This window comes from Galeopterus variegatus, unplaced genomic scaffold (assembly GCF_000696425.1).
Source record: "Galeopterus variegatus unplaced genomic scaffold, G_variegatus-3.0.2 Scaffold13, whole genome shotgun sequence".
NCBI classification, from domain to species: Eukaryota; Metazoa; Chordata; class Mammalia; order Dermoptera; family Cynocephalidae; genus Galeopterus; species Galeopterus variegatus.
In genome coordinates, this window is record NW_007726124.1 from 1,020,223 (window position 1) to 1,041,918 (window position 21,696).

Below are 21,696 nucleotides of genomic sequence, written 5' to 3' on the forward strand. Positions count from 1 at the left end.
AACAGCCTAAAGCCTCTACAAAAAAACTCTAGGAGTTGATAAATGATTTCAGCACAGTAGCAGGATACAAAATCAACACACAAAAATCAGTAGCATTTCTATTCTCCAATAGTGAACATGCAGAAAGGAAATCAAGAAAGCCTGCCCATTTACAATAGCCACCAAAAAAATTAAATACTTAGGAATTGAGTTAACCAAGGATGTAAAAAATCTCTATTGAGAACTACAAACCACTGCTGAGAGAAATTAGAGAGGATACAAGAAGATGTAAAGATATCCCATGCTCTTGGATAGGAAGAATCAACATAGTGAAAATGTCCATACTACCCAAAGTGATATACAAATTCAATGCGATCCCCATCAAAATTCCAATGACATTTTTCTCAGAGCTACTGTCTTTTAACTTTGTTTCTTCTCCCATTTTCAATTTTTCTCAGGCCAAGCCGCAGACAAATCACTGGGTGCAAACTAAAGTTTTATAAGACCAAGGACGCTCATTGTGGTGTTTATAATTTAAAAATTGGTAATAACCTCAAAGTATCAATAGGTTACATAAAGTAAGGTGCATCATTCATAGGTTAGACAACACTGTGATCAAATGTGCTTTGTAAAAAATTTAGTGATATAAAAGAATGGTCGTGGAAATATCATTAAATGAAAAAGCAAGTTATCAACCAGTTTATACCACTTTTTTTCAATTTGTTTAACTGTGGTTATGTGTGTACAAAAAAGACAGGAAGGATACATATCAAAATGTCAACAGCAATTATATCTGGGTGGGAAGATTACAGGTGATTTTAATTTTCCCTTTGTGTTTTTCTAACTTTCAAAGTTTCTGCAATAAACATTTATTATTTGTATAATGGGGGGGTCATTAAATTTTTTTGAAAGAATCAGTCAGCCCATCTTCTTATGATTCAACCTATCCAAAATGAATACTTCTCAAAAAATGGGAGAAACGCTCTTTTCCCTTGTGGATACTACTCTTCGTTTCCAAACGGTTTTATAGAAAATGAACATTTTTATTCTAGAGGGAGGCATGTAGCCATGCAATCTTGCACAGCTCATTAAATATTTTTCAAATGATTAACAACTCCTAGTGTATAAGAAAAACACAAATCAGAGGTCCAAGTTCATGCTCTGCTGCTTACTACTCTTGAAAGCTGGGGCAAGTCAGTTCTCTCAGTTTCCCCATCTGTAAACTAGAAAGCATGGTCACTCTTCTGTTTACCTAACAAGATTATTATTGGGTCTGAAAAACCCACACTATATGGAAAGTAAGCTATGGCCATTCTCACAGAAATAGTTAAGACTCTTTTTGACATAGGGTGTCTTTTACCAGAAGGCCAGAGAGGGAGCTGGTTCAGAAAGATAAATCTCTGCAAGGAACCAACTTCCAGAGACAAGCAGGGAGTCACCCAGGCTTGGCTGAGGCAAAAGACAGAGGAGGCAGGAAATGTTATGAGACAGAGCCCACTGAAACCTGTGGCAGGGATGTAAGGTTGGCCTTTTCCAAAACACCGCAGGCTTTACAGCTAAATGTTTTTTTTTTTCCTTTTTGTCTTTTTTCGTGTCCGGCAACGGGATCGCAAACCTCGGTGCTGTGCCCGCACCTCGCTCAGCCAGTGAGCGGGAACCGGTCTGTATGTGGGATCCGAACCCTCGGAGGGAGCGCCGCCGCGCTCCCAAGCAGCGCACCGTAGCAGTGCGCCACCAGGCCGGCCCAACAGCTAAATGTTTTGACTGCTCTGCCATCTGGCAGTATCAGTTCCCAACTAGCCTGGTTCCAAATGACTCTATCTTCCGTGGGAGCTCCTTGGCCATTTCAACACAGAGAACAGGGAGAACTGGATTTCAGTTCTGCTCAGCAGATGGTCTTAGCCTCAGGGCCACGCTGCCAGTGTTTGATATCAACACTGTCAAATTTCCCTTTTTAATTTTTTTCTCACGTTCCCTTGATCTATACTCCCCTTACTTGCAAAAAACTTTCCAGTAGTCATTTACCCACTAGTAAGAATTTAAGTCTCTTCTCCCAGTAGCATTTTAAACTCATTTCTCATGGCTTGTGAAATAATGTTAGGAAAACTGAAGACAATAGCGAATAGGGTGGAAGGAGAGAAGGGAGGTCAAGTGGATTTAAGGGAAATGCCACTGACTTTCCTCCAGAGCAGGGCACCTACTCACTCCCATCCTAAAGTCTGGTCTTAAAGCAATTTCTGTACCCCACAAATATATATAATCAATTATCTTTTGATAAAAAAACTATAAAATAAAGAAATGAGCGAATAAATAAAACATCCTTGCAAAATTCATTCTATTCTATTAAAAAAAAAAAGGTAGTGTCAGTGGAGCCTGCTTTGCAAAGTACAATACGAAACTGGAATATTCACAGAAATGAATAGTTTGCTGTGCTGAGGTCTTCTTTAAAACTGCAAAGATCAGAATAAAATGCAAACTAAACTCTTCACACTGGCCTGGAACCCTTGCCCACTCCACTAAGTCTTCTCTACCACTCCCCACTGCTCCTTCCATTCCAACCACACTGGTTTCTTCCTGAACAAGCCAAGCTCATTAGGAAGCTTTGCACATTCTCTCTCTGGGAACGCTCCCTCACCTCATTCATGGGGACCTCATACAAGTGTGGCTACAAGATCAGAACATCCAGTTACATTTGAATTTCGGATAAATGATGAATAACTCTTTAGTACATGTGTGTCCCACATATTGTGTGGGACATCCTTATACTAAAAAGCATTCATCTTTTATATAAAACTCAAACTGAACTGGTAGTATATTTTTATTTGCTAAATTGGGCAACCCTACATAGGAAACCTCTCCTAACCACCTCATCCAGCTCCCTCATTCTCTGCTCTGCCACTTACAACCACATGAAATTATTTGTTCATCGTTAGCCTCACATACTAACCTGAGAGAAAGTTTCATGCAGATAGAGACCTTCTCTACCTTGTCCGTGCTATTTCTTTGATATCTAGAACATAATAAATACAGTTTCATATGAATGAATTAATGTGTAAATGATTGAGTTGTACATACAGACTTGCTTTTTTCTTGAGTGTTTTATGTAAGGGAAGAAGCAGATAATTTCCAATATGAGCTTTTGGTTAAAGGTCTTCTGCTATTTACCCCCTTAGCTTCCATTGACTCCTTCATCGGCCCCTGGATACCTCACTAGCGACTTCTGCCTTCCTGTCTGAAAATGCCTGCCCTGCTTTAACTGTCACTTTCCTGTCCACTTCCAATATTCCCTGCCTCCAGTGCAGGTCCCACCTCTCTCACCCATCTTCTCTGATGCCTGGAATTGCACTGAGACGCATTACTTTTGCTTTAAGGCCTCAAATGCACATGCTTGCAGAAGGGAAGTTTGTCTGTTCTCTATGATGTTGATGAATTTATCCAATTATGTCCTGGGAGCAGGTTTGGGTTTGGAGAAATAAGAAAGGAGAAAAGGTCCTCAGGACTTGGAGATTGCATACCATAACCCTGGACAGAAAGACGGGGTTCAGGAATTTGAAACATTGGATAAAGTTCCATTTCATGCAGGCTGGCACCTCTGTCCGTACTAATGCTCCTCAGCTCTGGGCTGCCTTGAGGATCATTGGCTATTCAGCTCTGACCTTTCCCTTCACCACCAGCTCTCAAGAGAATGCTCTGGATCATGGCTTCAAACCTCTATCAGCAGCTGTTGGTAACACAGCACAAAGGCAGCTTTGTGAGAGAGGTTATATTAGCATCTCTTTACTGCTGGAAACCTGGATGCAGAGAGGACAAGTGACCCACGGCCAGTCCTGGGCCAGCTGTGGACTCGAGACTCCTTCCCAATGGTCTCCCAGGCACTGACTAACTGGAACACTAGATGGATCCCGTGAAGAAGCACTGCAGTGGCTGAAGAGTGAGGCTTGCATTCCCGTAATCAACCAGATTGCTCACGGAGAGCCTCCTGATTGATTCTGGTTTTCTTTGTGTGCAACTTTGAATCCCTGTCTCAGATGTGGGTCAGAGCAATGGGAGGAACACATGACCTACTCTAAAATTAGCCTCAAAACTCATTGTGTAATAGCTCTCGTTTTCACGAAATGGAGTGGTTTCTTGGGAGGACAAGCACAGCATTTGTAATTAATCTTTCTGATTAAGTCACCTTGGAGAAAATCCTTTAGATTCACCAAGACTCAATGTTTCCACCTGTAAAGTGGCGTTTAGATTTTGTTTGAAAGAAAAGTAAAGGTTAACAAAGTCAAAGCAATCACCCCATCCAGACCCTAACACACACACTCTCCCTCTCTCCCCCTCTCTCTCTCTCTCTCTCTCTCTCTGTCCTTGGGTTTGCCAGCAGGTAAAGATCAGTGCCTTCTAGTCCCCAAAAGACAAGACAAAGCTAGAGAAGGAAAGAAATACTTATTTTCTAAATCATGCTATCACCAGAGTCCAGGGTTGATGTTCTGATAGCTTAGTAAGCTCAGAGAACATATTTTAAGTCCTGAGAAAACAAACTTTTCTTTCTAAATATTTCTCCTGGGACGGTGAGATAGTCTTTGCACAAACTCAAAATCAGCAAAAAGAAACAAAAAACCTTTCTGACTATTGTCCTTTCTCCAAGGACAGATTCCCCAGATTTCTGATTCATCTTGGCAATATCTGCAAATAAACCCAAATGACCCGGAGACTAAATAGATGCAAAGAACTGTGTGTGAAATGTTTCCTGACAGCAAGCAAACAGTTTTCCCATGGACTACTGAGTTAGAAGAAAGGTTGATCATAGTTTATGTCGTGCTTCTGAGGTAGGGGTAAAGAGCTCAGGACTGGGGAGATGGTGCTAACAGAATTGAACCTCTCTTTAAGAAGGGTGGACAAAGAACACATAGCAATTGGCTGGAAATCACCAAGCATGGGGTTTGTCTGTTACAGCTGCAGATACGACCAGGCAGGGAGGCGTCAGTGTGTGTGTAAGGTAGATCTTTGGAGTCAGACAGAGCTGGGTCAAATCCCAGCTTGGTTACAAGCCATGTGGCCTCAGGCAAGCTACTTGGCCTGATTGAACCTCATGTTTCTCGTCTGTAAATTAGGGTTAATGATAGCCCCTATCTTATGAGACTGTTGTGAGATTTAATTAAGATGCTTGTAAGAAGGGCTTAGCAGAGTGCCTAGCACATAATCAGGTCTAGTAAATGTTCAACATTATCAGTAATTGTTAGAATTAGCCCAGAGGCTGCCATAATAAATCACTTCAGACATGGTGGCTTAATACCACAGATATCTCACAGTTCCGGAAGCTCAAAGTCCAAAACCAAGGTACTGTTCTGCAGGCTCTGAATCCTTTCTTGCCTCTTCTAGCTTCTGGTGGCCATCATAACTTAACTGTCATGCTTGGTGTGTGACTGTATCACTCCAGTCTCTGCCTCCATGTTCACGTGGCCTTCTCTTCTCCCTCTGTCTCTCCTCTGTTTGTCTCATAAGGATACTTGTCATTAGATTTAGGGCCCACCCAAATAATCCAGAATAATCTTATCTCAAGATCCCTAATTTAACAAATCTGCAAAGACTCTTGCTCCAAAAAAGGTGGTATTCACAGGTTCTGGGGATTAGGATATGGACATGTCTTTTTCGGGGGGGGCACCATTCGACCCACTACAGTAATATTTGTATGGTTCTACGTACTAGGCTTGATTATGTGCTAGGCACTCTGCTAAGCAAGTAGGGCAGTGTCGGCCTCAGCCTGGGGCAGGAGGGGTCCTGGGCCCTCGCTTTAGAAGGCTCTTGGTCGCTTGCACTTAGCGCAGGCTCTGTACAACCTGCAACCCTGAACATCACTAGTGACTAACTCCATTCAGGTCCCAGGGAACCTCTACTGCTTCTGCGTTACATTCTCCAAACAAAAGGTGACCACATCCAAAGCTGGGAAGGTTTGTAGGTGGTGCTGCTGCTGACATCAACACAGACACTGCCTTGGAGGCTGAGAGATGATCGGGGCAGCAGGAGCTCCTTGGCGAGGACCATCAGTTCTCCAAAACCTTCCTCTTCGATGGCATCAATACAATAGATCCTACTTTCTCTTTATGTTCCAATTTATGATTCTGAAGTTACTCATTTATTAGCACAATATTCACAATAGTTCATGTTACCCTTAAATGTGTGTGTTTGTAGGTCCGCACATGTATGCACGAAACATGAAAGCAACTCTTTACAAAACTGTATGGGTCTAGATTTTTTAAAAGATACTATTTTAGGAAATGTTGAAAATTGTAATATCGATGATAGTGATTTATAGGATGAAATTAAAATATTTTGTGAAAGCATCTGTGCTAATGACAATATACCATATGCAACTCAATTACAATGTTTGACATAAAATTCACGATTCATTTCCAAATTGAAGTGTTGCACTAAGAATGTATTGACAGTTTCAGAGCTGGCCAGTTACCTCAGTTGTTTAAAGCATGGTGCTGATAACACCAAGGTCTGGGGTTCAATCCCTGTACTGGCCAGCAAAAAAAAAAAGATAATTTCAGTTGCTGCTGCCTCTACAGAGCGAAGTTTCTCTAAATTAAAATTAAAAAACAAAAACTAAAATTCAAGAAAGGTAATCTAGTTTGACATTATTGTCAATAGAACACAAATTATGTGAAAATATTAATTATAACAACTAGTGATTTTCCTGAAATGAAAGCAAGAAACATTAATTTTATGGATAAATATATAATGCCTGAATTTGTATGTATTTTATTACTCATTCAAACATGTCAGCCTATTAACAGAACACCCACAGACGAGCAATAGTAAGTCCACTTACTTTTTATTTTTGCCAACTTTCGGTCATATAAAAACCATAGATTTCCCTCCCCTCCCCTCCCCCAGTTTTATTGCTATGAAGATACATTTGCTAAGGAACAAAGATGGAACAAAGTTCACTTAAATACTGAACATTTGATGTGTATGTCTCCATTCATGCTCACCCTGTGCAGCCCAGCAGAGGTTAGAGTGGTCTGACTCTGTGATTCCAGGTCTTCACTCATAACCTGGGGAAACAGCTGCACTCGGTGAGCATTTCCTTCACTTAGAATCTTTCTCCACGCCTTGGCAGGGTGACACCTAGCCCAGTAGGGTCATCAAACAAAGTTCTTTTTATAACATTCAGTGCATAGGAATTCACGGAGCAGATCATGATTTACTTTATGGAAAAACATCTCCTGACCCAGATGCATTTAATAGCCTTGGGCCATCAGCATTTGGAACTCAGGAGAGCTTTTAGAGGTCTGCCCTCACTTGCTAAAGTGCAGCTCTCTTGTTTGCCTCTGCAATCCCCTCAGCCCCTAGGTCCTAAATTTATAAATGGATAGGCTTGTCCTGCCAGCTGCACAGTGGCAGCTAGAGACAGCCAGTCCTAGCTGCCCATTTGCTTTGTCCTCCCTTAGCATATTCTTAAACCACTTTACACGCAATCCAACAGAATCTATTGCCTTTGTTTCTGACCATGGGTTGTACTGAAATTCTAACTCTGCTAGTAAGAAAGTTTAGTGCCTCTTACGGCTTAGGGGGCTCCCACATGTGCGTCTGCTTCCCAAGGTTTCCACGTGGGAACCTGTGTCACGCGCGATGTGTGAGTGCAGTGTGCGTGAAGGAGGCTTGCACCCACAGGGACGCTGCCACGCTCACTGGGCAGGGTGCCACACAGCTCTGTGCTCCCAGCCGGGGCTGCAGATAAGGTGCCAGACAGCTGCTCTCCTAGCCCCGCTCCCTTTGCTAAGACATCCACCCGGGGGGTGCGCTTTTTTAAAATTCTCATAAAAACATCTATATAGGCTGGAGGGGGCCCTGCTGCATCCGACTCTCTCCACCGTCCTCCCTTACTACCTCCTCTACAAATCAGGGTTCAGGAGACAGGCAAGTTAACCTAGATGAAGTGAAACAATCATAAGATAATAGGTCCCAAGCTGTTTTTATTGCAAACAAGCATATCACCTGTTCAGGTGAATTGCCTTTTAAAACCTGTGCTTGCATAACAAATGGGCAATAGCCAGAGGGCAACCCCTGAACAAATTAACTTGAGTTCTCTTGACCTGGAGCCTGCTCTGGTCAAGTGAGAGACCAATATGCAAGCCGGTTGGACACTCTGTTGACTCCCTGCCAGCCCCCAAGCTCGAGCGTGCCAGCAAAAGGCCCTGTGAAAAGCTCCCTCATTTTGTGTCCTTGCAGCCTCACGCAATCTGTCCAGGCTCGTGGGCTCCACCTTGCGGCTTGCTACTTCTCCTTGCCTGTTCTTTCAGTCTATTACCGGTGGTTCTCAACTGGGGTGATTTCACCCACCCCCGGGACATTTGACAATGCCTGGAGACATTTTTGATTGTCACAACCCGGGGAAGGGGTGCTACTGGCATCAGATGGGTGGATGCTGCTACCCTTCCCACAGTGCACAAGACAGACCCACACAACGAAGAATTGTCTGGTCCAAAATGCACATAGAGCTGAGAAGTCCTCCTTGCACACCCTTCACTTGGATCCCTTTACTCGGATCTGGTTCTTACTCTCTTATCCACCCCTGGACTGATGCTTCACCAGCCCTGGCCCTGAACCTATTCTCACCTGGATGTAGATGTGTTCCTTTTTGTTCCACATCCTGAAGTCATTAAACAAAGGCAGGGCTGCTCTCACCTCACCAGTTTCCTGTAAATTCTTTCAAACACTGTCCGGAGCTCTGTGATTATTTCAGGCCATTCCTGTGGCTCTTCCTATACCCTCCACCCCTGAAAGTCAAGCAAGGCCCTGCCCTGCAGGACCGATGTAGTTAATGCTGATACATTCTTGCTTTTTAAATTGTGTGATTTTAGGGGTTTAGTTCTATTTTGTGAAGGTAAAATATATAACAGAGGGAAAAAATGCAATCCTGTACTAAACCTTCACTCTTTGCTCTGGCTTTTTTTGCAAAGGATTAAGGTGCTTCTAGCACTGTTAACTAGTGGTGTCCTAGTTTTTTGTTTGTATTATAATTTATCTCCTTTCTTGGATTTTAAAAATATCAACTCTCTTTGTACTGTTTGCCTCACAAATTAAGCCTGATTTCGATTTTTGTGACATCCTTTAGTTTCTCAACACCATCTATATTTCTTTAAACAATAGATTTCATTTACATGAAAGCAATGCCTCCTATCCCCAAGATGTCCATATCCTAATCCCCCAAACTCATGAATATATGTTACCTTACATGGACAGATATGATGAGATGGGGAGATTATCCTTGGTCAACTGTGAGTCCAATCCAGTCACATGGGTCCATAAAAGGGGAGAACCTTTCCTAGCTGTAGCCAGAAAGGAAGATATGACTATGGAAGAATGGTCAGAGCAATGCAGTGTTGCTGGCTTTGACGATGGAGGAAGGAACCATGAGCCACGAAATGTGGGCACCCTCTAGAAACTGGAAAAGGCAAGTGAATGGATTCTACCCTACATTCTTCAGAAAAGAATGCAGCCTGGCCAACACATTGGTTTGAGACCAGTGTTGCACTTCTGACCTCCAGGACTATAAGATAACAAATTAGTTAGTTTTTTAAGCCTCCAAGTTTGTGGTAATTTATTACAGCAGCAATCCCATGTTTTCCATTCTTCATACTCACAAAGGTATTTTTTTCCTTTAAACTATTCTTGAATTCTGAAAGTTTTTTTTTAATCTTAAACTTTTTTCTTTATTTCCTCTATCTCCCATTAGCAAATATTTATCCAGACATCATTTCTTGATTTTTTCCAGGAGATGTGAAGTTGCAGAGTTTTGGTTTGCTGGGATGCATCTTGCTGATTGCCTACAGATCTCATTTTGCAAATAAGAACAGGAGACTCCAAAGAGGCAAAGGGGCCTGTCAAGTTTGCGCAGTGACCAGATGACAGACAAGCACCACACTCCAGGCTCAGATTCACCAGCTGCTCCTATTTTCATTTCCTCCCCTTAAACAAAATAGGACTATCCCATTGACTTAGGAAGAATATACTTGTTTTTTCCTTGTAAGGGGGCCCAGAAAACATACTTATGGTTGACACTGTAGGTATCAAGGTGTACATCACCATATATATCCTGACAAAACTCCCATGAAACTCACTTCAGGGAGATGCTCCAGGAAAATGTTTTAAAACTTCCATGGTCAAATAAGCTTGGGAAATGCAGCATGTTTCCCTCTGCCTTGGAAAGTAATTCCACACTTAAGCTTAATAATACTCCTCAGAAGTCCTGGAGTAAAGAAACAAACCAGAGTTTGCCCTTTTCATGTAACACCATTAATACGCAGTCTGAAACCCGAGTGTAGATAGTCCCTCCAGTCTTTTCTTTGGCCCCTTCCCTTGTTGTGGGGTTGGCTTAGCACTTAGGTGGACTTGTGAGCATGTGATGTGGGATCCTTTGGGAGTCGAGCAGGTGAGTGCTAACTCGGAGCCTGCTCGTTACTGCCCGTTCTCCCTTTTTCCCTCGTTACAGAGCTCCATTTTGTTTGGGTCAGCAAATGCTGAGTTAAAACCACTCCACTTATCAGGCTCCCTTGAAGCTAGGTGTGGCCATGTGACACAGTTCTGGCCAATGAGATCGGAAGAGAAGTCTAGTGGGGCTTCCAGAAAAGCTCACACACGCATTTCCTCTTCATCGTTCATCTTCCTGCCTGGAGTGCAGAGGCAATATGTGGAGGTGCATAGACAGCCTGTGACCAGGAGGACAACAGCTGATTACCAAGGATGGCAGAACAGAAAATTAGCAAAGTTAGAAACAGAAAGTTAGAACAGAAAGTTAGCAGGGCACCTGGTGGTGCAGAGTCATCTCACTAGCCTTGGACAGCTCTGGTTTTCTTGAGAATGAGAGAAAAATAAACTATCTGGTTAAGCTCCTGGAGTAAAGTTTCTGTTCCAAGAAGCCAAACATCTTTGTAACCAAAATAAATGTGTCAATATTTGTTTCTAATTATCATATAGTTTTGCTCTGTGGGTGTTGTCTGCCTTTATAAAAGGCAATTAGTGGGTAAGGTAGAAGGAGATTACAAAGCAGGCAAGCAACAACATCGAGTCGCCCAAGTCAGTGGTTCTCAAAGTGTAGCCCAACACCAGCAGCCTCAGTGTCACCTGGAAACTTACTAGAAAGGCACATTTTCAGGCCCCACCCACACCTACTGAATCTGACTGAGGGCGGGCTCCAGCAATCCGTGTTTAGCAAGCCCTCCTGGTCATCTTCATATGCACTAAAGTTTGAGAACCACTGAAATAAGTTCCACGTGTCAACCTCAATGAATTTAAACTCAATGTAGTGAAACATTTTGAATGAAATAGTTGAGTCTGAACAGCATAGCCCACGCCCACAGCTAACAAAGCACAGGATCTCTGGGAAGAGGTGTCTTGCCACACCTTGGCAATTTAAACTGAGCTAGAAGTAGAGGTAATAATGACACAAATGGGAGCCACCACCACTTAAGAGTGTGGTGAATTGTGGGTCATGTCAGGACCAAGGGGCCAGGGCTGCAATTTTCATAGCAAGCTTTTACTTTAGCTTTTATTAGTGAATCACATACTGTTCTCTTTCCTCCAGCTCAAGTCACAGGGCCACTAAATCAGGGTATAGATAGGATTTGCATAAATCTCAGCAATTTAAGAATTTGTACATGTGTATAAGAATAGGGGTGGAGTGAGGATATGATTAGAAATGATCAGTGTGTCTGGAAATTTTATGAGAATGCTTCAGGGTATAAGATAAAATCACCCTCCAAGTTTAAGCCTCCAAGTTTAAACTCCACGTGAAATCTCCAAACATGAAATCTCCAAAGCCACTCTATTCTTCCCAGGGTGACTGCTTTCTCCTTCTATTAAACAACCTACAATTACTGAGCATTCTCAATTTTCCAAAGGGGGAGTTTGTGTATTTTAATTAAATCCTCATGAGAGTCCCATGTTAGGTAACTTCTGAATTTAGATCATAAAGGGCACCGTGGCTTGTGGCTTGCCTCTTGGATTGCTTACCTTAGGTGAAGTCAACACCATGCTGTGAGGATGTATTAACCATGGCTTTTGTTTTTGTATTTTGATGCTTTGACATCTGGGGCCTTACTGACCCTGGAGGGACTGCCCTTTCCAGGGCCAGCCAATTCCTAGAGATAGCAAACACTTGTGAGGGTGCTTTTCAAATGCAAATCAACCAATCCAGAGCCCATACCCCAACCACCTCCTTTGTGGGCTCTCACACTCCAGGCCATTGTCCCTTTGCCCTAATCACCCCAGGGCTGGGTCCTAGACAAATAGCAATGACTCTATGTCCAGAGCCCACTGAAATTATCCAAACTAGCCAGTGCTAAACCTGATTACCCAGCCTTGCTCTTTCCTTCCCACAGAAACCACAATAAAAACTCTTGCCCACATTTTCCCTCAGCTCCCTTTGTCTCCCGACTGACCCCGGTGCTTCCCCACATGGTGTCCATGGTATGGCATGCCCCTCCCTCTTGGGGTCTGAAAATATAACAAACTGTCTTTTCATTGGCAGTCATCTCTTTATCTGTTGACCTTGCCATAAATAAATAATATTAAAGCCTATATTTTAAAATAGAGGACACTCAAGTAGCCCTGTGGAGAAGCCCATGTGGAGAGGAACTAAGGCCTCCCAGCCTACAGCCAGCCCCACTTTGCTAGCCGTGTGAATGAGCCACCTTGGAAGCAGATCCACCAGCCCCAGTTAAGCTTCAGATAATGGCAGCCCTGGCCAACACGCATTTTCAATCTCATGAGGAGAGAATCTAAATCAGAACTGCCCATCCAATCCACTCCCGAATTTGCAACCCACAGAAACAGAGAGATAATACACGCTTATTGTTTTAAGCCACTAAGTTTTGAAGTAATTTGTTCTTCAGGAACAACTCTAGTGGAGAAAGTGAGATTTGAAACCAGGTCCACCTAATTCTAAAGCTTATAGGTTTCCCCATTGCTCCTCCAGTGTGCCAGCATGAGCTACAGGAAGATGAGTTGGGCTTCTAACTTAGTAAGAAAAAAATTGCAATCTCTATAACAAGCAATTGGAGAGGCAAAGAGGTTCCAGAGTTAAGAATTAGGCAGCTCTGCTGCATCACCCCAGACCCAGGTGATTTTCTCCATCTCTCTGAGTTTATCTTTCTCATTTTCAAAAGATGGCAGCAGCATTCTAGGCATCTCATACAGACATGACAATATGTGTTTTCCCAGAAGCCTCTCTAACAACTTCCCCTCATTGGCCAGAATTGCAGTTCATGGCCATCCCTACACCAATTGCTGGTGAGTAGAATGGGAGAATGGGAGCACAGTGATTGGCTTAGACCAGACGGGTTTTCCCCTGGGGCTGAGGCTTGGGAGCCCTTCACTAAGTCATATGGGGCTGGGGCACCCTAGAGCAAAATCCAGGTTCTGGCAACAAGGAAAACGTATGCAGAAGGATTGGGGTGGTGGTGGATGATTAGGTACATTGTCTTCTATATGAGCCATCGAGGAGCCACCTGTGCTAGCAAGAAGGGAAATAAAACCCAGAGAGTGTGTGGGAAAAAGCAGAAGAGTCAGGGGCAGGTGGATAGTGGCCTTGAAGTGCAGAGCCTTGGGCTTTACACACAGAACAAATCACCCGAATGAGTCTTTGCCCAGAACCACTGTTCACTCACCCTTTTTCCCTCCTGGCACATCTGACTGCTCTCCCACTTTACCAGTTTGTGTCAAGGTGACATGACCCAACTGCTTCCAAAAGCCTCCTAATCCATGAACCCAGAGCAAGCTGCAGGCAAATTAGTCAGCTGGTGGCTGTTGATTGGAATTCATCTGCATCCCCCAGGGTGGAAGCAGCGGGAGGTGCGTACAGCTGCCTCCTCCTCTATTTAAAGGAGGGAGGGCTGTTTGTTTAAATGGTATTTGGTGTCATCAAAAACATTTGGCCTCCTTTATGTGGATATGGAATAATCCAACACAGATAGAGTAGTGAGGGAACCAAAAGGCCAACACCTTCACTTTGTGGATATGGAAAACCAAGCTCGTGCTGAAGTGACTTGGCCAGCGTCACAAAGACAAAACTGGAGCTAAAACTGGGTCTTCTCTTGCTTCAGTGCCCTTTCTCATTCTACCTTATGGGAAAAGATTCTATGCCAAATACTATGCCAGATCTTAACCTCATTTTTCTAAGCCACAGAATTGCTTCAGGTAAAATGTCTTAACAGTACCTCGTGTTCATTTGAAATTCCTAATTATGCTTGATATTGAAACATTTATTTTTAATGTTGCCTAATTGGACATTCAAGCTCCACACTGTTATTTTATCAAAACAGGCCAAGATTCCAGCTAATAATATTTTCAACTGCTTTTGTCTCTCTCCAATAAACTACATAAAAAATTATCAAGAGTACTTCCTTTTCAAGTGACAGCAGAAATTAAGGACTTCAGCTCTCCAGTTCAAGAGTTCATTGGACTCACTACTTCAAAGGGAATATAATAAGTATAATAAGCTTCCTGAGATGATCTCTCTAAAATAACTCTTTTCTTTCTACCAGCTGACTTGCAGAACTGACTTTGTACTTGACCCAGATCCACATGACTAGGTGCAATGGGAATATTCCAGCAGTTTTGCCTTCTTAGGTGATTTTTGCTCTTGGTTTCTTAGTTTTTTTTGCAGAGGTCAAAAGGGAGCCTCATATGCCAACTAAATGGGTCTCTATCACCATTTGCTATAGCTTTCCCTCCCAAGATCCATGATAATTTTGGAAATGTGGTGAAACTTGTTTTAAAGGACTCAAAGACTAAATCTGGTAAAGTGGCTTTAGGGGTGTGTGTGTGTGTGTGTGTGTGTGAGTGTTGGGTTGGGGGTTGGTATTGTAGCACTTGGAACAAAAAAGGATGTTTAGCACATGTCCACAATAAATGTGATCTTCATCATTTTAGTTAGCCACGTTACTGTTATACCCCCCAAAATAATATAAAGCATTCATAGATTAACTAAATGATTCACAGTAGATAATCAGAACCCAAATCAGCAGCCTGTTCAGTAACTGTTGCTGCTTCCCCCACTAATTTTAAGGTTGCCAAATCACTCTCGGGGATGTATTCTTAGTCTAGCAAATGATTTAACATGTATTTGTCCTTACCCACTTTGGTACACAAGTGAGTGAGCTAATGTGGGCTAGAAACAAGATTAGAAACAAACTCTGATTAAACAATTCATTCATCAAATGTGCATTGAACACTTGCTATGTGGCAGGTTTTTTACTCATAAAAGAGACAGTAAACAGGAAAAGACACACATTTCAATTCAGTGTAATGTAACGGCAGAGGCCGGGACAGCATGCCTGGAAACACACACGGCGATAGTCCAGGAAGGTTTTCAGGAGGTGTTGACTTCTGAACTGAATGTGGTCAGACAGACCAGGGTTAGACAGACTTGGAGGTAAAGGAGCAGGAAAAACGAAGGCTTGGCGGTGCGAGAAAGGAGCATGGCATGTTCGAGGACATCAAAGTCAAGGTGGAGGCATCCGTGGGAGGACGAGAATGAGGAGATGCAGGGGCAGAGGGTACAGGCCAGCTCCCAGAGGCCTATGTCTGCTTTGCTGGGAGATCAGGCTAAATTCTGATAGCAGTGGAAGCTGTCGAAGGAATCGTTTCAAGCAGATCGGATTTATTCTGGGTTTACTGGAGGAATAGGAGGCTGGTGTGCATGGGTGTGTATGGTTAAGTATGTGTTTAATCTTGTTTAGACAAGCCTTAAATTTAGTAAAGGATTATACCAGCTATTTAAGATTGAAAGAAGCAATAAGTTACATCACAATACACTAATGCAACATTGTCTTCATTCACATATCACTTTAGGATGAACGTTTTCTCAATGAATATTTCCTTCTCCTTTAGCATATGAGCAGAGATGTTATTCGGTGGGAAAGAGAGCAGATAAAAGAGATGGCAAACTTCAATGACCTTCTTTATGTCTCAAGGTCTCAGTCAGAAGTGACTTCATCTTCCTGCTCTATGAAAGACCACGAAAGCTTTAAATAAACTCCCCAAATACTGAGCTGTGAGCTTCCTTAATCCTTTTACCCCAGCCTCTGTATTTTAATGACATACGGCTAGTAATGCTATCAACAGCCAACGAAGTCACCCTTTATAGACACCAGAAGAGTTAAGCCAGACTTTAAACATTATTTAAGGTTTATCTCACAATGCTACCACCCCCCAAAAAAGCCTGGAGAGTGAATAGAAATGACTTTAATAGCAGGGGAGTAGAGGGTGAAGGCCTAAGATGGGGATACGGGGTGGTGGGAAGACAAATTGAAAATGATTTTTTTAAAAATCCTAGTCTCTGTCTGGGTGGAAGGTACACTCACCTCCCCAGGATGAACTGGAGGGGACACATGGGTTAAACTAAGGGAGACACTAGGAGTTAATTATTCAGGGTGAAAGCAAGTAGGAATTCTAAAAATAATGTCTTCTCCTTCAAAATTGAAACAATGTGCAGAAAGCAGAATTGGAGAGCTTATTAGCTTGACTCCTCTGCCCTCTGCAGTTGATGTACCCAGTTAAAATCTTGGCACAATCCTAAAATGGGAGCTAGCTCTGCAAAGGTGAAAAAGAATTGAGGACACGAAAGAACGTGCGTCAGGTGAGTTTGATGCACAAAGCTAAGTGGCAAGTCCCGCTGAGTTAGGGGCAGCTATGTCCTCTGCACGCTTGCTGCTGTGCACAAAGGCAACGGAAAAGGAAGCGGCCAGATAGGGCTGTATGGACGGCCTGCCTTCTCTCAGCCCACCTCTTTGTCAGTTTGTGGTATCAGTTGCCTCAGGAGGAACGAGAGAAAAGGGAAGGTCACCAAGGCATTCAGTTGTGTGTACCCGTCAGTTGTCAGTTCCATTTGCTGTGCCCTTTATGCAAAGGAGGCCCTTGCTGCAGATCCCATTTCCTCCTAAAAGCCTTGCTGCCCAGATCGAAAGCAAACCTTTCCAACAAACCCTACAAATGGCTTAGATTCATACTGTGGACACCATGACCGGTGTTACGTGATACACCCCTTTCTTCTTTCTTCCCCTCCTTTCCTAGCCCTTACGCCCTCAATCATTTATATAAAGAAGACCAGAATTATTCTCAGTCGAGTGAAGGAGACAGAAACTGGGGTCTGGCACTTTTGAATAATAAAGCCATTTTTCACAGAGTTCCAGCTCATCTTGGAAGTAGAACTTATGTCTTACCCTCAATCATTTATATAAAGAAGACCAGAATTATTCTCAGTCGAGTGAAGGAGACAGAAACTGGGGTCTGACACTTGAATAATAAAGCCATTTTTCACAGAGTTCCAGCTCATCTTGGAAGTAGAACTTATGTCTTTTGACTTCTAATAAAGACCTCTGTGCTCAACACCACATACAAAACATGTGCTATTTATAAAGGGGCAAATTCCACTAATAAATAGATTTATCATTTCAGAAATGGTTATTTTGTGCCAAGACAGCAGAATTTCAAGTTCTAACTTATCTCCTCTCCCATCCCTTTTCAAAGAAAGACTTTATCTGAAAGAACATGTGTGCCGCCACCAGAGAGGTAGCCTAAGAGCTCAGGCCCTTCTCACAGAGTGGTTTGGAGCTCACTCCCAGCACTGTCACTTACAGCAGTGTAAATGTGGGCAAGGTTCTTAAATTTTCTGAGACTCAGATCCCACACCTATGACGTAGGGCTAATTCTTCCTCATGGAGTTGTTGTGATATTAAAAATAAGATACCGGAACATGGTAAGCATGCAATAAATAGAAAGGGTTGTTCTGACACAGAGACTGCTGCCATCTCTTCTCATTTTAAGCCACTTCCTGAGGAAGAGTTAGGACGTCTCCCTCGCAAGTGTGGCTTTCCGGAGGGTGGCAGGGCCTCGCGCAGGTGTTGTGGTAGGTGTGGCAGTGGCAGCAGAGGCTCAGGTCTTCAGGAAATGCTTCAGTTTGGATACAACGTAGTTTCTCACTGCAGCTGGGTTTTGGGCGTAGGCACATAGCAACCCGGGGAAATTAGAGTTGCAGGGATGGGTGCTGGGGACCAGGAGAGGTACCAGAAGAGATGAGAAGTATACACGTTTATAGATAGGCTGGTGACACAAAACCAGAGCAAGCACTGGGTTATGTTTATGTACTCCCTTATGAGCAACTCTCAAATCTTTTTGCTTTCAGATGTTACAGATTGATCTCACCACCACTGCAGCCATGAATCTCAGAGAAAGTAAGTCTGCACTACTTGAGGAATATACTACCCTATCGTGAACTGTCAGGTCCCTGCCCCTTTCCCTATTCTTCCTTAGACATCCAAAAATTGTTCTAGAAAGCACAATTTGGAAAACAGTGCTGGGAGTCTTGTTTACAGGCCAAAGTGCAAACATTACTTCTATTTCAGCCAAAGATCACTTTCTTAATGTTTTGGACAGCTATAGCTGTGTAACGAACTACCCAAAATGTAGTGGCTTAAAACAACATCAATTTTGTTTGCTTGTGATTGCATGAGACAGGAATGAAGACATGGCTGAGCTGGGCCCTTGTGCTCTGCGTGGGTCAGCTGGGGTCCTTTACTCAGCTGCATTCATCTGTGGCTGGGCTGGGTTGGATGGTCTAAGAAGCCTCCATTCCCATGTCTGGAGCCTAGGTACTCCACCATGTGGCCTCTCCACATTCCTGGGCTGCTCTTCCTCACAGCATGGTGGTCTTAGGGTAGTCAACTTTAAATGACAGCTGGTTTTCAAGGGAGAACATTCTCAGCAGCAAAGGCAGTAAGTGCAGATGTCAATGCACAGCCTCAGAAGTTACACAGCCTCACTATACTGCATTTGATTGGTCAAAACAAGTCACAGGACCAGGCAAGATACAAAGGGAATGTAAATAGACCCCACCTCTCCATGGGAGAGGGGTGAAGAATTTCCAGCCATCTTTAATCTACCACAATCATGGCAGCCCTGCCTGACCTCCGGTTCAAGTCGTAGACCCTGTTACAGTCTCTCTCTGCCTCTTTAATATCTGCTTATGACATTAGCTACTATATGATGAATGATGATTAAGCTAATTATGTGATGGGCTGTCTCTCTCACAAGAACCTTTTTTCTTCAGTGAGGGCAGGGAATGAGATGAACGTGTGCAGATTCACCACTGTAGCCCCAGTCCCTAGGTCAGAGCCTCATGCAGTGCAGGCTCTCGAAAAATAGGTGTTTGAGAATAAGATAAAAACCGTACCAGGATAATGGAAAAACACACTTAGGGAATGTGAGAACAACATGATACAGTGCACATGATACAGTTTTTTGGAGGCCAAAAGATGAGATAGTGCACCAAGGCTTTGAAATCTGTCTTTTTTGATTCCAAATCTCTCATTAACCACCTAGGAGTCTCATGTTTCCTGTCTCTTCTACCACGGAAGAAAGCACCTGGTGTGTTTCACCTAAGCACCTCTGTGCACAAGTTTTTAGAACCATCTATCTACCTATCTAAAAATTTTCTTTTTTTTGTTTTTTGGTTTTTTTTGTCTTTTTCGTGACCCATAAGGGGATTGCAACCCCTTGGCGTGGTGTCGTCCGCACAAGCACCTCTGTGCACAAGTTTTTAGAACCATCTATCTACCTATCTAAAAATTTTCTTTTTTTTGTTTTTTGGCTTTTTTTGTCTTTTTCGTGACCCATAAGGGGATTGCAACCCCTTGGCGTGGTGTCGTCCGCACCGCGCTCAGCCAGTGAGCGCACCGGCCAGTCCTATATAGGATCTGAACCCGTGGTGGAAGCACCGCCACGCTCCCAGCGCTGCACTCTCCTGAGTGCGCCACGGGCTCGGCCCAAAATTTTCTATTTTTAATTGTGGTAAAATGTATATAAATTTATAATCTTAACTGTTTTTCAGTATACAGTTTGGTAGTTGAGTATATTCACATTGTTGTGCAACCAAGCTCAACAAAAACCAGAATGTTTTTATCTCAAAAACTGAAACTCCACACCCACTGTACAGTAACGCACCATTATCCCCTACTCGCAGCCTCTGGTAACCACCATTCTACTTTGTTTCTGTGAATTTGATTACTGTGGATAACATATAAGTGGAAGCATACAGTATTTGTCTTTTTGAGACTAGCTTATTTTACTTAGCATAATGTCCTCAAGATTCACTCATATTGTAGCATATGACAGGACTTTACTTCTAAGGTTGAATAATATTCAGAAGTAGCTATATTTTTAAGCTATTTTTAAAATTTTAATTGTGAAATTAAGGGCATCTATTCTTTTTTTGGTGGAGTGCTGGGGTGGGCATGGCCTGTATGGGAATCCAAACCCTTGACCTTGGTGTTATCAGCACCATGCTCTGACTAAGTAAGCTAACAGACCAGCCACGGGCATCTATTCTAAGAAGGCCTAGAAATGGCAATGCCTAAAAACATTAAATTTCTATCCATCCATGCTAGGTATCATTCTTGAGTGTGACCACCAACAGATTTATATTACCTTTTTAAATCCACTCAAGGACTCTTAAATGTGTCAAATTCATCTGTATTTAGCAGCAAAATACCAATAGAGGTGAGTGCTAACCTACACTCAGAACCAACTGCATAATTTGCAGAACTCAGTACAAAATGAAAATTCAGGTCCCTGTGTGACTGTACAGATTGAACACCCCAGAAGCCAGAACGCCTATACTAAAAGTGCTTCTCCAGAAAAATACTGCCTTGAAGTTTCTGCCTATATCTGAAACCCTGATTTTTTTTTAAACACTGATCTGCTTATCATTGAAATTTATCAAAGTTGTGCCCTAATACTGCCCTATTAGAAGTCCCTCCTGAGGCCCTGTTCTTGTGAAGTATATCTTACGCAAGTGAGATGAAATATCACAGGGTTTGTGCTCAGACCCCAGCTCCAAGGAAGCCTGGGAGAATTCCCCAAACATTTTCTGGTTTACTTAGATTTTTTATTAGGGCTGGCAGCTGAATTTATCAAGTGCTTTTTAATCATCTACTCATGCGATTAATGGGTTTTCTCCTTTAATCTGATGATGTAATTCATTTTAATAAAGGATTTCCTGATATTATACATCCTTGCAATTCAAGGTTACACTTTAAATGGCTATGATATTAATCTTTTGCTATTGTGCTGTATTTATTTGGTAATACTTTGTATTCTTTCATTTCTATTTGTAAGTAAGATTGGTCTGTAGTTTCATTTCTGGATCTCTCTTAATCAGGTTTTCCTGTTAAGGTTATGCTGCTTTATGAGATGAATTAGAGGCTTTGTTTTTCTACTATCTAGAATAGTTTGGATAATATTGAAATTTCTATGTTTCAAAGGTTTTAGGAGTTTTTTTACATTATAAATCTCTAAATCCCATTTCAGTCTCTTTACTGCTGATAATTACTTTATCCAAGTTATTTTCTGTCTCCTGGGATCAAAATTTGAAATTTGTATTTTCCCAAGTGGTGGTTTCCTCCAGGTTTTCTCATTTGTTTCCATGAGGTTGAATGTTACAGCTGCTTATAATTCCATTCACCACTTCAGTATCTGTGATTATGTGTATCTCCTTTCTCATCCTAATTCTGTATTTTTGCTTTCTTCTCTCCTTTTTTAAAAAATCAGTCTGGTTCAGGAGAAATTTCTCTCTCTTATTTATCTATTCAATGAATCAGTTTTAAATTCGTTTTTCTTTTTATCATTTTTTCTATTTACATTTCATTACTTTCAGCTTTT

General features: G+C 42.4%; 1 protein-coding gene across 2 annotated transcripts in view; it reads left to right on the forward strand.

Moving 5' to 3' along the window:
• The window catches only part of ELOVL5 (ELOVL fatty acid elongase 5), a 93,386-nt gene extending 83,474 nt beyond the window's left edge, over nucleotides 1–9,912 (forward strand). The window contains exon 9 of one of the 2 annotated variants that reach the window (XM_008593020.1): nucleotides 9,755–9,912. The gene's annotated coding sequence lies outside the window, so the exon portion shown is untranslated. Of the gene's footprint in view, nucleotides 1–437; nucleotides 478–9,754 lie in introns of those variants that run through there. The other variant, XM_008593072.1, reaches the window with a different exon arrangement.
• Nucleotides 9,913–21,696: the final 11,784 nt, after the last annotated feature.